General features: G+C 30.0%; 1 long non-coding RNA gene across 1 annotated transcript; it reads right to left on the bottom strand.

Annotated features, from left to right (window-relative positions):
- Positions 1-7539: 7539 nt before the first annotated feature.
- LOC112800181 (uncharacterized) lies at positions 7540-10571 on the bottom strand. The gene is made up of 2 exons (XR_003201342.3): positions 10283-10571; positions 7540-10010 (listed from the first exon to the last, which is right to left on the bottom strand). It is a non-coding gene; the product is annotated as an uncharacterized lncRNA (long non-coding RNA).
- Positions 10572-15194: the final 4623 nt, after the last annotated feature.

Genomic DNA, 15194 nt, shown 5'->3' on the forward strand with positions numbered 1-15194 from the left:
TATAAATATATATATAATTTAATTATTTTTAATGTATATTTATATATATGTATAATTTAAAATCGACTATTGGTATAAATTTATATTAATAACGATTTTAATAACTAATTTTAGTGTACATACACTTCAGTGTTATTTTTTAACCTAATTCCCCTAATTTGAGGGCCAATAAACGTGCCGATACTAAGGGCCACTGTCTCTTAATTTGTCCTTATTTGTCTTGTATTCACATCAACCAGCAATGGCATATACCCTGGGGATTGGGGAATAAATCTTCTGCTATTGTCAACTATAATTTTTCATTATATATTTTTTGTGTAGAATAAAGAAAACATATATATGATAAAAAAAATATTATATTATAAAATATTACACTTAATAATATTAGTAGGATCTATATATACCCCTCGTATGTATGCTTCCGAAGCGAGAAATTGAGAACTATGTATACCACTGTAATGTGAGAAATTGAAAAAATTACACAGTACATAATAAGAATTTTTAAGATGGGAGAAAAATTGTGGTATTGTTGAAAATACTGTAATTGCCAAACTTTAATTACAAAGCTTAAAAGACACTCAAAAGTAATTAACCAGAGTCGGGAGCTAAAACTTTTGTTCGAAAGAGAGCAACATAAAAAAAAATTCTGCTACCATATTTTTTATAATACATAATAAAATTATTATTAGTAAAAAATTTTAAATAAAATTTTTAATAAATATAAAATAAATACTTTGAAAATTTAAATTTTTTATATTTTTAATAAAAAAATTAATTTATAATTTTAACCTATGTTCTTAAAGCACAAATTAGATAAACTCAAAGTATAATTAGATAAGAAGTTAAACAATAAAATTAAGAGGGTTCAAATCTTAATAATAAAGATTGAAATGTAGTATATATAAGGTATGATGAATTGATGTACTATTCATAGTAAAAAAAAAAAAAAAACTATTGCAGTAGTCTTGCATACAAAAATATAATTGATATAAAATTGTTCATTTTTTAATTCAATGAAAAAAAATACAAATATTAAAAAGAAGTATCACCACTCTTTAACCAAAGATGCATATGTGAGGATCTTTAGTCACTAAAACAAAACATAATGGAATAAAGAGCAATGTTAGAGAGCCAAAGAGGTATTAACTAAAAATTAATCAAATATTTTTGGATGAATCTAAAATGTCTATGAATTAATATATATGGATGTTTTTTTATGAATGTTCTTTTATATATTTTTCGAATTTTTTTGTATTGCAAATGTGAATATCTCTATTTCTTTAAGAATTTTATATTTTTTAATTTATAAATATTTAATTATTTTTGCTAAAATATAATTAGATGTTTCTTTTGTTAAGTGTTATGATGTTTTTTTTATGGTGGATTCTATGGTGTAGAAAGGAAATTATTTCTACATGTATAGAAGGATATGTGTCAATGCATTAGCAGTTTATGTTGATGGCTTTTGGATGGGGAAGAATTAATTAGAGTACACAAGTATTGATTCATTGGACCCACAAAAAAAAAAGAGTGTGTGACATTATATATGTGTCATAAAGACAACTTATTAGGTTTTTTTATTTTAATAAATTGAATAAATATTTTATTTATTAAAATAAATAATTTAAAAAATTATTACCATGTAGACGAGATATATGTATTTATAAATATAAAAATATATTTTATAAAAATAATAAAAATATTAATAATTTAAACTAGACCAAACTCTTAAAAATAGAACATTCAATTAATATGGAAGGTAGACGATCTTAACCGTACTACGTCCATCCACCGGCGTTTTTTATTAGAATTTACACTAAATCAGTTCAAATAATAATAAGGCGGGATTCGAATCCCCAACACTTGCTTAAGCAAATTAGTGAGCTAACTACTAGACCAAGTTCATTAATTAGTTAGTTAAAACCGCCTATTTCTTCTATTATTTTGAAACTGCTCATCTTTTCTATTATTTGAAACTGCTCATCTTTCTTATTATTTGAAATATTCTATTTTTAAGAGTTTGATTTAATTTAAATTATTAATATTTTTTATTATTTTCAAAAATTATATTTTTATATTTACAAATACATATATCTCGTTTACAGTAAGGAGATATATGAAAATTGAAAAAATACACATATCTCAATACGGATAAAATTATCTCGTTTACAGTATAAACAAGATAAGAGATGCTTATGTATTTTCCTAATAATTTTTAAAATTATTTATTTCAGAAAATAAAATATTTATTTAATTTATTAAAATAAAAAATTCCCACATATTATTTGATTTATTGTTAATAAATATGTATATCACTAATCAAATTAGAATTAAGTCCATTAGATGAAAAAAAATTTGAAAAAAAAAATATTTTTTTAATATTAACCAAAATATTTTTCATAGAATTTGAAAAAGAAAAAGATTTGGAGACTAACTTACTTTCACTCTTAAAATTATTACTATTAAAAACGAAAAAATATATAATTTAAGTAATAGGTAATTACTATTCATTTACTGTGGTTAACAAATTTAATTTGTTTTTATAATTATATGTCCTAAATATATTACTAATTATTTTTATATTTTTAATATTTTACATGTTTTAATTTATAAATTGAATTGATAATTTACTATTATTAATAAATTTAATTTGTTTTTATAATTATATGTCCTAAATATATTACTAATTATTTTTATATTTTTAATATTTTACATGTTTTAATTTATAAATTGAATTGATAATTTACTATTATTAAAGGTATCCCATTTTTTAGAAGAAAATATTTAACTTTGAACAAAAGACTAAATTAGAACGATATAAAATGTTTTAGACAAAAATAAAATATTAATATAATTTTTGAAAATAATAAAAAATATCAATAATTTAAATTAAATCAAACTCTTAAAAATATAATATTTCAAATAATAAGAAAGATGAGCAGTTTCAAAATAATAGAAGAAATAGGTGGTTTTAACTAATTAATTAATGAACTTGGTCTAGTGATTAGCTCACTAATTTGCTTAAGCAAGTGTTGGGGATTCGAATCCCCCCTTATTATTATTTGAATTGATTTAGTGTAAATTCTAATAAAAAACCCCGGTGGATGGACGTAGTACGGTTAAGATCGTTCACCTTCCATATTAATTGAAATGTTCTATTTTTAAGAGTTTGGTCTAATTTAAATTATTAATATTTTTATTATTTTTATAAAATATATTTTTATATTTATAAATACATATATCTCGTCTACATGGTAATAATTTTTTAAATTATTTATTTTAATAAATAAAATATTTATTTAATTTATTAAAATAAAAAAACCTAATAAATTGTCTTTATGACACACATATAATGTCACACACTCTCTTTTTTTTGTGGGTCCAATAAATCAACAATTGTGTACTCTAATTAATTCTTCCCCATCTAAGAACCATCAACATAAACTACTAATGCATTGACACCTATCCTTCTACACATGTAGAAATAATTTTCTTTCTACACCATAGAATCCACCTTTTTTTATATTAAATGAATATTTTTTTATAATCTCTCTCGTAGCTATCCTTGTGGCTATCCTCCCTACGATGATGAGAAGCACGGACTTGTAGCCATAGTCATCATATGCATAATCATCACGGTCATGTCCTCCAAACCTGGTAGATTTATCATATCCTCAATCACCATAGTTTTCAATGCTGCCATAACCATCTCGAAACTTATCATATTTTGGGAACATGTCGATATCGGCTTCCCTGTAGGCATCAATCTGATTATACGGCTCATGATAAGCAACAAGCAGTTGCACTCACCGATAATTTAGCTCATGAACCGCACCATAATCCTCAAGAGCCTGTGGATTCAAGAGAATAAGCTATGTTAGCAACAAATAATCAATCATGAGAGGAGTGTTAGTCAAATCCAGTTCTTATTCTCACTGCCCTAACAGCTAGCTTTCTTTTATGGAGCTTTCAACTGCTTCGAACGTGTTCTTGCGAGTGTTCTTGCGAGTGACACCGCGGTTGAGGGTAGATAGTGTTTGAATGAGGTGGTTGAGGAGAGAAGAGGAAAAGGTTTTATCGGTGACAAAGAGAGATCTGTGTGTGTAATTGTTGGAGGTGGGTATGTTAATATGAGAGAGAAGATAAAAGCTTTTATAGGTTTTAATTAGATTTATTTAATTAATTTTAAATTTTTTAAATTTTGAATTCCATAAATTTAAAATTAATTATTAATATAAATTAATGTGATTTTATTTAACTTTTGGCTAATAACCTCTTAGTTTCATATATTTTTCCCTGGAATAAATCACCCATTTTGATGTATTTATCGGTCATTGTATTTATTATTATTGGAGACACATAAGAAGATAAAGATAAGTCAAGGATGACACAACAAAATCAGAATTTCAGAAAAATCACTCTACTATTTTGCATATTTATAAGAAAATAGTTACTAGTAATTTATTAGACTTGTATTGAGTTTATTTTAACAATAATTTATCTAAATTCTTTCTTTAGCACACCTGCAAGCCTAACAAAAAATCCTGTAGCTCAAAGCTTAACACTCTTAAAAATAATTGGGATAAAACTAACTATTCAAATTCTTGAAAAGTTGCAAGCTACACTTCATCACTTCTATTATGTAAAGTTACATTCGAAAGGGAGATAGATTCTAAAAAATAGAAATGAAAACACTAAAATTAAATTAGATCTATATATTATGTTTGGTGTAAAATATATAAGACTGAATTATATTTTAGTATCTCATTTAGTTTAAAATATATTTGACGATAAAATAAAAATATTTACTAAAATACTCTTAGTTATTAAAAAAACATTATTAAAAGTTTCATCCCTCATTTTCTATTAAAAATTTCAGTTTTTTATGTTTTCGCTTTTTAAAAATACTGAAGGCACTAAAATTTTTGTATTTCAAAACTAAAATTCTAGTTTAAATCTCTAGTTACAAAATATGTCTAAGCCTCAATCTTCTAGTTTCAGTTTCAATTTCTAAAAAAATACTACCTAAATAAAAAAAACTCTTTTATATCAAGCTTAATCGAGTCAACTTGAAAACAACTCTATATTAAAATAGATAGTCTAAATTCACATTGGAGAAGCAGAATCATAACAAAAGACAAATCAACTGTTTTACATAAGAAAATAAATCTCAACGTTCATCATTGAGCACCTTGTTTAATAGTTATCTCTAGATCCACCACATACATGCAAAGAAACATAATTTATTATGGTTATTTAGAGAAACACAAACCCAAACATACATATTATCATTGAGAGAATTTTGAGAACCAAAAATTTGTCAATAATAAAAATATTCACACTCATCAACTAAAACTATAATCATATCAACAATTAGTCATGGTAATCAAATCCCTCATATATTGTTCGTTATTAACTAGATCAACTACATAATAGTATTTAGCCATATTATATATAGGGGGAAAACTTAGGGTGATTAGCAATTGTAGGTAGACAATGAAGTACTTAATGGCATTTAAGAGAGTAAGGACCACCAAGCAGAAGAAATAGAGAGAAGAGAGAGGGCAATGATTCATCACTCACTAACTCATTAATCTCAATAATGCTTTGATAGGCTGTTAAGAATATTTGGAGCGGCTGTATCTACTTTGTCCCCTTTCGAAACAAGCACCAAATGAAGCTTTTCCTATACTCCTATTCCTACTATGCCTATCACTCATCACTCACTCACTAATCACTATCAAAATCTGTATCTGCTCGCAAAGAAACAAATTTAAGACTCTTGGCTTAAGAACATCCATATATATGAATATTGTCAACCCCACCATTAGGGGGCCATGCAATTAACTTATAGCGTGTGTGTTTGGGGATAACACATGCACCATACGTACACATCACCTTTATATGTAATGAAAACTAATTTCTTTTAAAAAAAGTTATGTGATAAAATTATACAAGTATGTGAAAAATTAATTTTCAATAAATAAAAAAACTTAATTTTCGTCAGAGAGAAAAAAAATTAACCAAACGCAGCTTTAGGCCAGCTTCTTACAAAGATCTGATGAAACGCATGCCATGTTGTTTCCAAGTTTTTTTAAGATCGATATTGCAATGTGAAACTCAGTTGTTCGCCGCATCAGTGATGGATGATTCAAATCAAAGTCATTTGATTAATGTCTGAAGATGGCATTGTGTGATATGCTTCCTCATCTAATTCTTTTTTTTTTTCTGACTGGCTTCCCTACTGCATAAGCAAATATGTAACGTGCCCTAGTAGAATAGCCCAAACATGAGAAAGCCCTAGTAGAGTAACCCCGGCAGCTACTAACGCAAGTTAGCTCGACGATGGTCTGTGTCCTTTAACTATTTCTCTTAGATTTAATACTGACTAAAGAATGAGCACTAAACTTGTTTGCTTAGAAAGATTGCCTACTTTGTATTTGTGCAGTATCCGAAAAATTAGTCATTGGATTTCGGATTTGATGAATACCTGGTGGCTGGTGCAAACCAAAAAAAGAGTAGCCCGGCAGCTTGGTATGGATCACTAATTAACGCTTTTTCGCAGGACCAAAAATAAAATAGCTCTTTTTAATCCTGCGACCCAAAAGAAAAAGCCACATATTTTCCCACCAAACATTGTCAAAGAAATACGAAACTCATTCTAAAGAACCAAGAAAATGAAAGAATCGAAACTAATCAATGATGTGGATTATGGACCAAAAAATAAAAGAAAAACTAATCAAACAATGTGTATACGATTACATAGCCTAATTATTTTAATAATTAAGTTTAACCAAATTAGTAGACCAAAAAGAATTAATCAAATTAGTTCAATAATTTAAAGAATAATAATAAGAAATTTTAGTTTAAAAAAAAGGAGGGAAAAAAAAAAAGAGAAGATTAAATTAGACTTGATTACAAAAACTTAGCCACCTAGCATTTTTCCAATACACAAACCAACCATGAAGAAAATAGAACAAAGCCATTGATGAACCAACTGCCACAGAAATACTTTAATTTCTGGAAGAATCTATACAAGCAAGATTTAAAAATATGCGTACCATAAATACAGTAAAATTTCCAGGCATTCCATCACACTACTCTGAATTTCATGCACTATGTCATCATCATCCAAATCCATAAAAGAATTCGTATCTACTTATTCAAATTACGAAATACATTTTAGTGGACAAATCCCACGTTACCTTCCTAAATAAGAGAAGCACTAAAAAGCATTTAGCATTGCACGGACAAATCACCGAACTAAGTTGGAATTAGAACTCAAATAAGAACATGTTGCCAAAATAGGGAAGAAGAAAATCATCCTATCCGCTGCAGTTACCAGCAGCAACACGATTCGAGCTATTCCAGCATGAGGGGGAAAAAAAATCGGTCCGCAGAGTCATATACTAATAGTCTAATAGAATAATAATCAAGTCAATGGCTATAATGGTCCAACCCTTTCTCAACACAGCTACAAAAATACAAAGGATATATCTAACACTGAACAAAATGAAAAGCACTTGGAATACAATGAAATAAACCAAAAACACGATAGCGGTGGTTTGATTAATATATGTATACATATAGATGTCTTCACCAATGCCAAACCACATTTACAAAGACTAAAATTACAAAAATTGCAGCAAAACAAAACTTTTGAACAAATCACAAGCATTCCCCATCAACAACCTGAAAAATTCAACCTAAAATTTGACCAGATATCCTTCAAAGCCAAGCACAAGCAGAGTGTATTGTTTTTCCTGCACCAGTTGTTCACCATCTACAACCATGTCTGCACTAAAGCCCAATAGCTAATATACATCTGACTACAAGACAGGATGAACGCAGTTTGCAGTCTTGCGATTATAACAGAGAACCACATTGTGTATGAGATAAAGATTTCATGAACAATGCGAAAGAGAGAGATATTTTGTATATTGATTTTGTCCCATAAAAGAACACACTTCACCATCCTTTGATAGAATATGAAATCCAAATAGAATAGTCACACACCACCAAATGTTAATGTAGTTTATGAGGGTTGACACTTGACAATGGCCAAGGAAAAGTATTATGAGGGTTGACACTTGACAATGGCTAAGGAAAAGTAAAGATGGGATTAACTGGTAACATAAGTATACTGCTCATTTTGCTTGAGTATCCAAAGAGGTTAACTCCATTTGCAGCAAGAATAGTCTAGTGCCAAGTTAAAACATAGGAACTTCTAGATGCAATAAAAATATATTTTGGGGAGCAGAAATGAACACATTCCTTACTTCATGCTTAATGCCTAGATCAAACTACTTTATTACATAATTCTTTAGCCAGTCGAGTCCTCAGCCAATATGGAGTCTACATATTGATATGTCTCAAATTAGCCATAAATCACTTGCTTCCGGTTCAAAATATAGATGAAGCACATTTTTTCTTGAATTACGTACACACATTTGACTAGCATGCAGATAATTGAACTTCATACACAAACTTTCAGTAAGCTTTACAATGAGTAAATATATTAAAATTAAAAGAACATTATTCTTATAGTAAAATATTAGTGGATTAAATAGGCACTAACGTGTTAATCCACCCTTTTTCAAACTCGATGTGTGTAATTTTAACAGATGACGCATTGGTCAACATGACAAGTACTTTGGTCTCTTAATTAATGGTATTCTAATATATGAAGGGTATTTTGAAGAAAAGAATAGGACACCAACTCTGTACTATCCTTTTTATGCATATAGTAGATAGTAGATGTTAATAACTTCCAGCTCATCATTTTGGAGAAAATGAATCACTATAAATAAGTTTCTTCGGTATAAGATAAATCATACAGGGGTTTAACAATGTATGCATTAACAAAGAGAAGAAAATCCACATTGCCATGTGGAAGTACAAAAGGTAATTTGTCGTTTCCACAATATGTAATACTAATGTCTGACAACACTACTGCAGAGTTTATGCATTAAGATATATTGTGCTCGAATGTGAATCAGCAAACCATCATATGCCACAAGCTCATAATTCTTGTAATTTAGACATTTAGTATCCACAATTACTGCTTAGTTCTAGATACACAGCAATACCATTACAGAAGTTTGCAACAAACAAGTTTTTTACCAAAAAATTAACATGAAAGTAAATTAATTGCTAAAAAATAGAAGCAGATAAGCCAGTGTAGGTACATATTTGAATAAATAAGATACAACAGCAACTGAACACTTACTAGGTACCATTCTAATTGATAGCTTTGCAGGTATCCATCAAACGCTTGGCCATCATCATAGAAATAAGTAACAGTTTTAAACTTACACTTGGGAGGACGGATAACTCAAAGCACCTATTGCAAACACAAGATACCTCAAAGCACCTATTACGGTCAATTTTGACCAATTTCAAAAACCGAGAATAATAATAATAATAATAATAATAACTTTACAAGAATTGTTAGCTGCTTTTTAGCTCAACCACTACATCACGGGATATCAGAATATAACCGAATAACAAAAATGGCATGATAACAGCGCACGGAAAAATACAGTTAATTGTCAATTAACATCGCAAGAATGGAAAAACGAATGTGTATTTCCAAGAACAAGTGCTTAAGCAAACTTTGATATTAAAGTCCCGTTGCTTTATAGATCAAACTTTTAAATGAACCTCAAAACAAACCGAAACAATCACTTTCAATTGGTTCTGATGCGGTGAGGTCTATGACCTCCCCAACCTTTTTTTCCCCTTTCTAGTTTCAGAAGCCAATCAACCAGTGTTTGACAGTTAAATAATCAAGAAGACACACAACTTAGCTACAAATGCTTCATAAACTCAAGGCTCAAACACTGCTCCCAAAGCAATTTCAAACAATCACAAACAAGGTTCAGCAAAAGCAACGCAAAAGAATCCGTCTCACTAAACAGTGCTGCCATGGAATGCATTCAACTACCAAAGCATAACTTCATAAAACCTCAAACAAACTATGTAATTCTTCTCTTCCTCCTTCCCTTAATCTGAAAAGTAGACAATAACAAATCGTTGACATTCACACACAATTTACCGTTCAATATCAAGAAATTTTAAGAAAAAGTTAAAAAGTCAAACGAAAATTGAATCCATCTACGGAAAACCTAACTTCAAATCTTTTCGTTAGATTCAGACAACAAACATCAGGATCTACATCATTAATTGACAGCTCTCCACAAATAGTAAATCAAACAACCAAAATCTGTGAGTAAAAAATTCGGATCTGATTAACGGTAATTCGGAAAAGCCATAAAATTACTAGTCGCAGAAGCACTGAAGCAGGATGCAAAGATCCGAGTGAAACTCGCCGGAAAACGACCGGAATCTTCACCGTGGCCTCCGATTCAGTTGATGCAAGGCGGGATCCAAATTCGCCGCCGCCAACGGCATCCATTACGCGCGGGAAGATCGGTTCCCGACCTGCACCAAGCGAATTAGAGACCGCGCAGTGAGAGAAAGAAAAGAAGAATCACCGTAGTCGCCGCCGTTATGGCAGCCGCAGCTTCTTCCCTAAACCACAACACACAGAAGCCGCAGCTTCTCTTTAGATTGGGTTTACGAGGGGTTATTTATAAAGATAACGGACGACCTTGATTTTGACACGTGGCAATTGGAACGCTCCTTCTGTTTCACTGTTTACTCATAACGCAACACAACAAGCGGTAAGGTTTTTTCTTAATAGTTACCCTTTACCTAAGTATCAAAATTCAAAACCACCGATCAAACCAATAAAAAAAGAAGAGTTAGTACAAAGCAGTATAATTGGATTCAAATTAATAGTTACATTAAACAATCATATTTTATTTTTAAGCATAGTATTTTGACGACAAACATGCTTGTATGACGCATTTCGGTTTCAATATACATACTTCTTTTTAATTATTTTTAAAAATATATTTTATTTAATTACATGCACATTAATATTTAACGATTAAAATATTATTAATTGTCAACAACTTTTTAATCAACCTAATTCATATATTTTTTATATTAACACATGATTTAATAATTAAATGACTATTCTCATGAATGATTAAATTATTTTTGCACAAATATATAATACATAAGTTTTTCATATATATGTTTAACGCTTAAATCATGACTGAAATAAATATTTTAGTAATTATTATAATTTTTTCTTATATTTTCATTAATCAATCATATATAGATGTTATTTTTAGAAAAAAAATCACATATTAAATAAGTAAATTTATTAATATTTAAATAAAAATAATTATGTAATGTAATTTAAATATAATAACATTAATCATAAGAGAATCAATTATCTATAATGAGATTTAATATATTATTCTATTAAAAAAATCAATCGCATGATATAAATTGAAAAATATTGTTCGTTTGGTTTGTGTTGGTAGGCAAAGTCAATACAAAGGATCGCCTAAGTAGATTGGAAATCTTACAACAGAATGATAATATGTGCGTGTTGTATAAGAAAAATGTTGAAAATGTATAACCCTTATTTGTTACGTGTGAGTTCTCTTGGCAGGTGTGGTGTGCATGGATATCGGCGTTTGGACAGGTTTGGATTACTCTGGATACTTTGAAAGACCACTTTAAGAATTAGATATCTATTCCGATGAGAAACGAGCAGCCCAAATTTTGGCTAGTTAGGTTCTTCTCAATAATATGGATTATTTGGCTACGACAGTTGTAGAGTGTGTGGATCAATTGTTTTTATATGTTATAGAGTGATATCATAGATAACTCATGTTGTCCATAGCTATATCGGAGATGATATAGGAGTTGTTTGTCTTTTATGTTTATTGTTTATCTTTCTTTGCTCCACCTTAAGTGTTGAGCTTTTCGTACTTTCAAAAAAAATGGATATTAATATTAGATATAGAGAATTTAATAAGTAGAAGTGAGAAAAAAACTTAATAATACGTGACATATTTTAGTACAAATATTTAGATTAGTTATTTCTATAGATCTATTTAAAAGAATAATCAATTATCACAATATATAATTAAAAAATTGTAATTTAATTAATTTGCTTTTTTTTAACAAAGAAGAAACTAAAGATATAAACAATATATAAGAAAAATCAATAATAAGTATATACATTTGAAGAGATACAGTTTAGCAAAAAAATTGAAGACATATATTATTTGATACGAATTTTTTTAATCGATTATTTCATAGTAATCAATTTAAAATTTGAAATGTAATAAATTAGATATTTTATTTATAAAAAGAATCAATCAAAAAATTAGAGAATATACTCTAAATATAGTTAGAATAAATCAATTATGAGTATAGATATTTAAATATGTAAAATTGAGTAAAAAATTGATGATGAAGTGTACTCTCATGAGAGTATTTGAATTATTTTTTTTTATATATCTATTAAGAAAAATCAATCATGAAATAAAATTTTAAAAATGAGAATGTATTCAATTAAAAATTTTAATTCTAAATAAGAATCAATCCTCATTGTCGACATAAATGTTTGAATAGAAAAAACAAGTTTAAAATTTGGTGATATAATACATTTTTATTCATGTTTTAAATTGTTCACTTTTATATATATTCCTTTAATAGAAGAATCAATCCTCATTGTGAATATAGAATGGCTTTCTAGAAGATGTAAAACTTTTTTTTTTAACCATTTTGGTAGAAATAGAAGTAGCAGATTTTTCAGCTTCAACAAGCTTCTATAGTTTCTCTTCAAGATTTTTTACTCTGTCTTCGATTTTTTGAAACTTTTTTCATTTATATGCATCTAATAGACTAAAGCCACCATATACAAAGTTTATCGTTTTTAAATTAATATTAAGCACATTCCACAATTAAAGTTTTGCTATAATATTCAGAAAGAACAAAAATATGAGTTAATAGTTAAAATCATCTCTAAAAAATATCTCAATCTCTATTTTGGTCCTTAAAAAATAAATTAATCAAAAGTATTTCTGAAAGATACTGGCATTGATGGCGTTCGTCCTTCCGTCATCCCAGTTGATGAGGTGGTTAATGTTGACTGAGCTGAAACATTAAGTTACTGTGTGGCACACCAAAATGATGTAACTTCAATTCCCCACCCTTAAAACCATCGAACGACGTTGTTTGTGGTCCAGAGTGAGATTTTTAAACGTTTCTCCCCATCACCCTCTCTCATAATAACCCTCTTCAACTTTCGCTCCAAAACCCCTCGTCTCCTCTTTGCCCTAAGACATTTGCATATGATATGAACCTCCCCTTTTACTTGATGATCTCTGTGCGCATCAACATTTATGGAGGAGTTCGCGCTACTAGAGTGGAAAGTAGAGGAGCTCGCGACGAACTTACGCGGTTGAAGGAAGGAACAGTAATTACCATAGGTAAAGATTTAATTTTTTTCCAGTTTTTGTTGATTTTGCAGTGTTGGTGTATGTTGTTTTATATTGACGTAGTTAGAAGAAGCATTTAGTTAGACTAAGGTTTGGAGTTGACGTTGCAAGCGAAAGTACGATACTAGGAAGAACATGTTCTGTATGAGGTTGCTGTGACAAGTTTCATGGTTATTATGCTGTGGGTTATTTTGGTGTTTGGTCTTAGTCGAGGTTTTGTGATAATTATGAGTATGTTGTTTGTTGTGTGTTTACATGCAGTTGTTACTCTGAAGTTGTTGCATATTTTGTTGTTGATTAACGTTATTTGATTTTTGTTTTTATAGATGGAGGGTCCTCCTATGACATTTATATTTCACTATGGTGGGAAGTTTAAGAAAGATGAGGGTGAAAATCTGTACTATGAGCCCGATAACACAGAGGTGTCAATGGGAGTTGACAGTGATACACTTGATGTGTTCTTTGTGAAGGGTTATTTTAAAGAATTGGGTTATGCTGAGGCTAGAGAATGTTTGTAAAAATCTCCTGGAGTTCCTCTTGAATCCGAGTTGAAGAGGCTGGCCACAAACGATGATTTGATTGCAATGGTCAAGGATTGTAGGAGGAACTTCAATTTAATCAACCTGTATTTCGAGCATGGTGTTTCAGAGCCGTTTGTTGTTGACGAGAAGGAAGAAGATGTGGAAAAATAGAACCATCCCAAACTAAGAAACAACACTCTCAACCCACTAAGCAACCTTCTCATCCAAAAGCATGCTTTCAATCCTCGAAGGCCTCATCTGAGGCTACCAGATTACTCTCTCAGCCCTCAAAATTGCCTACTCAATCTACTAAATTGCCTACTCAGTCCACTAAGCTACCAAGTCAATCTACTAAATTGTCTACCCAGCCCATTAAACTACCAAGTCATCCAACTAAGGTACCCACTAAGCCCATTGGACCATCATCTAAGTCCAGTAGACCATTATCTCAGCCTACCAAAAAATCACTTTACCCTATTGAAACTCACTTCACTCTATTAAAACTCTATCACAGCCCAAAAAATCCTATACTCAGCCTAGCAAGCCTACATCTACTCCACCTCAGACCAAAGCAAAGGCCAAAGTCATTATCACCACAAGAGTTGGAAGGCATGTGAAAACATTAGAGGTTGAAGAAGATAGTGCCTCTCATGACTCCTATGAGAGTGCTGAGGACAGCCTTTACAAGCCTCCAAAGGTGTTAGGAGATGATGAATACAGCAGTAACAGTGATGATGGTGTGAACTCTACAAAGGTGAACAAAAAAAGTGAAGTCAAAGAGAAGTACAAGCCTGCTAAGACTAGATTAACAGATAAAGAAATAGAGACTGACAATTCTAGCTATGAGGCTTCTGATGATGAGGAAAGTTGTGATTTAGGTAGTTGACTAACTTGATTAACATGTTATTAAATTAGGTAAAGTGACTAATTACACGAGTTTCTGATTTGGCAGACCTAGAAGATAATGATGTTGATGATGGTGATTCGGATGTCAACTCATGGCACTCAGAGGATTCGGGCCAGGAGTTGGACTCTGACGAGAAATCACCAACTGTCTATCCTCGGTACAATAACAAAGCAAAGTTTGGAGACCTCAAATTTGAAGTTAGTATGATTTTCAAATCAAAGAATCATTTCATGCAAGTAATTAGAGACTACACAATTCAGTGGGGTAGAAACATATCGTTTACAAAGAATGACAAGTTTCGGGTTAGGGCTATTTGTAAGGCAGAGGGCTGTCCTTGGGTAGTATATTGTGCATGTAGTAAACAAGACGGATCTTGACAGGTTAAAACTCTAGTTG

The sequence above is a fragment of the Arachis hypogaea genome, chromosome 5 (genome assembly GCF_003086295.3).
Source record: "Arachis hypogaea cultivar Tifrunner chromosome 5, arahy.Tifrunner.gnm2.J5K5, whole genome shotgun sequence".
Classification (NCBI taxonomy): domain Eukaryota; kingdom Viridiplantae; phylum Streptophyta; class Magnoliopsida; order Fabales; family Fabaceae; genus Arachis; species Arachis hypogaea.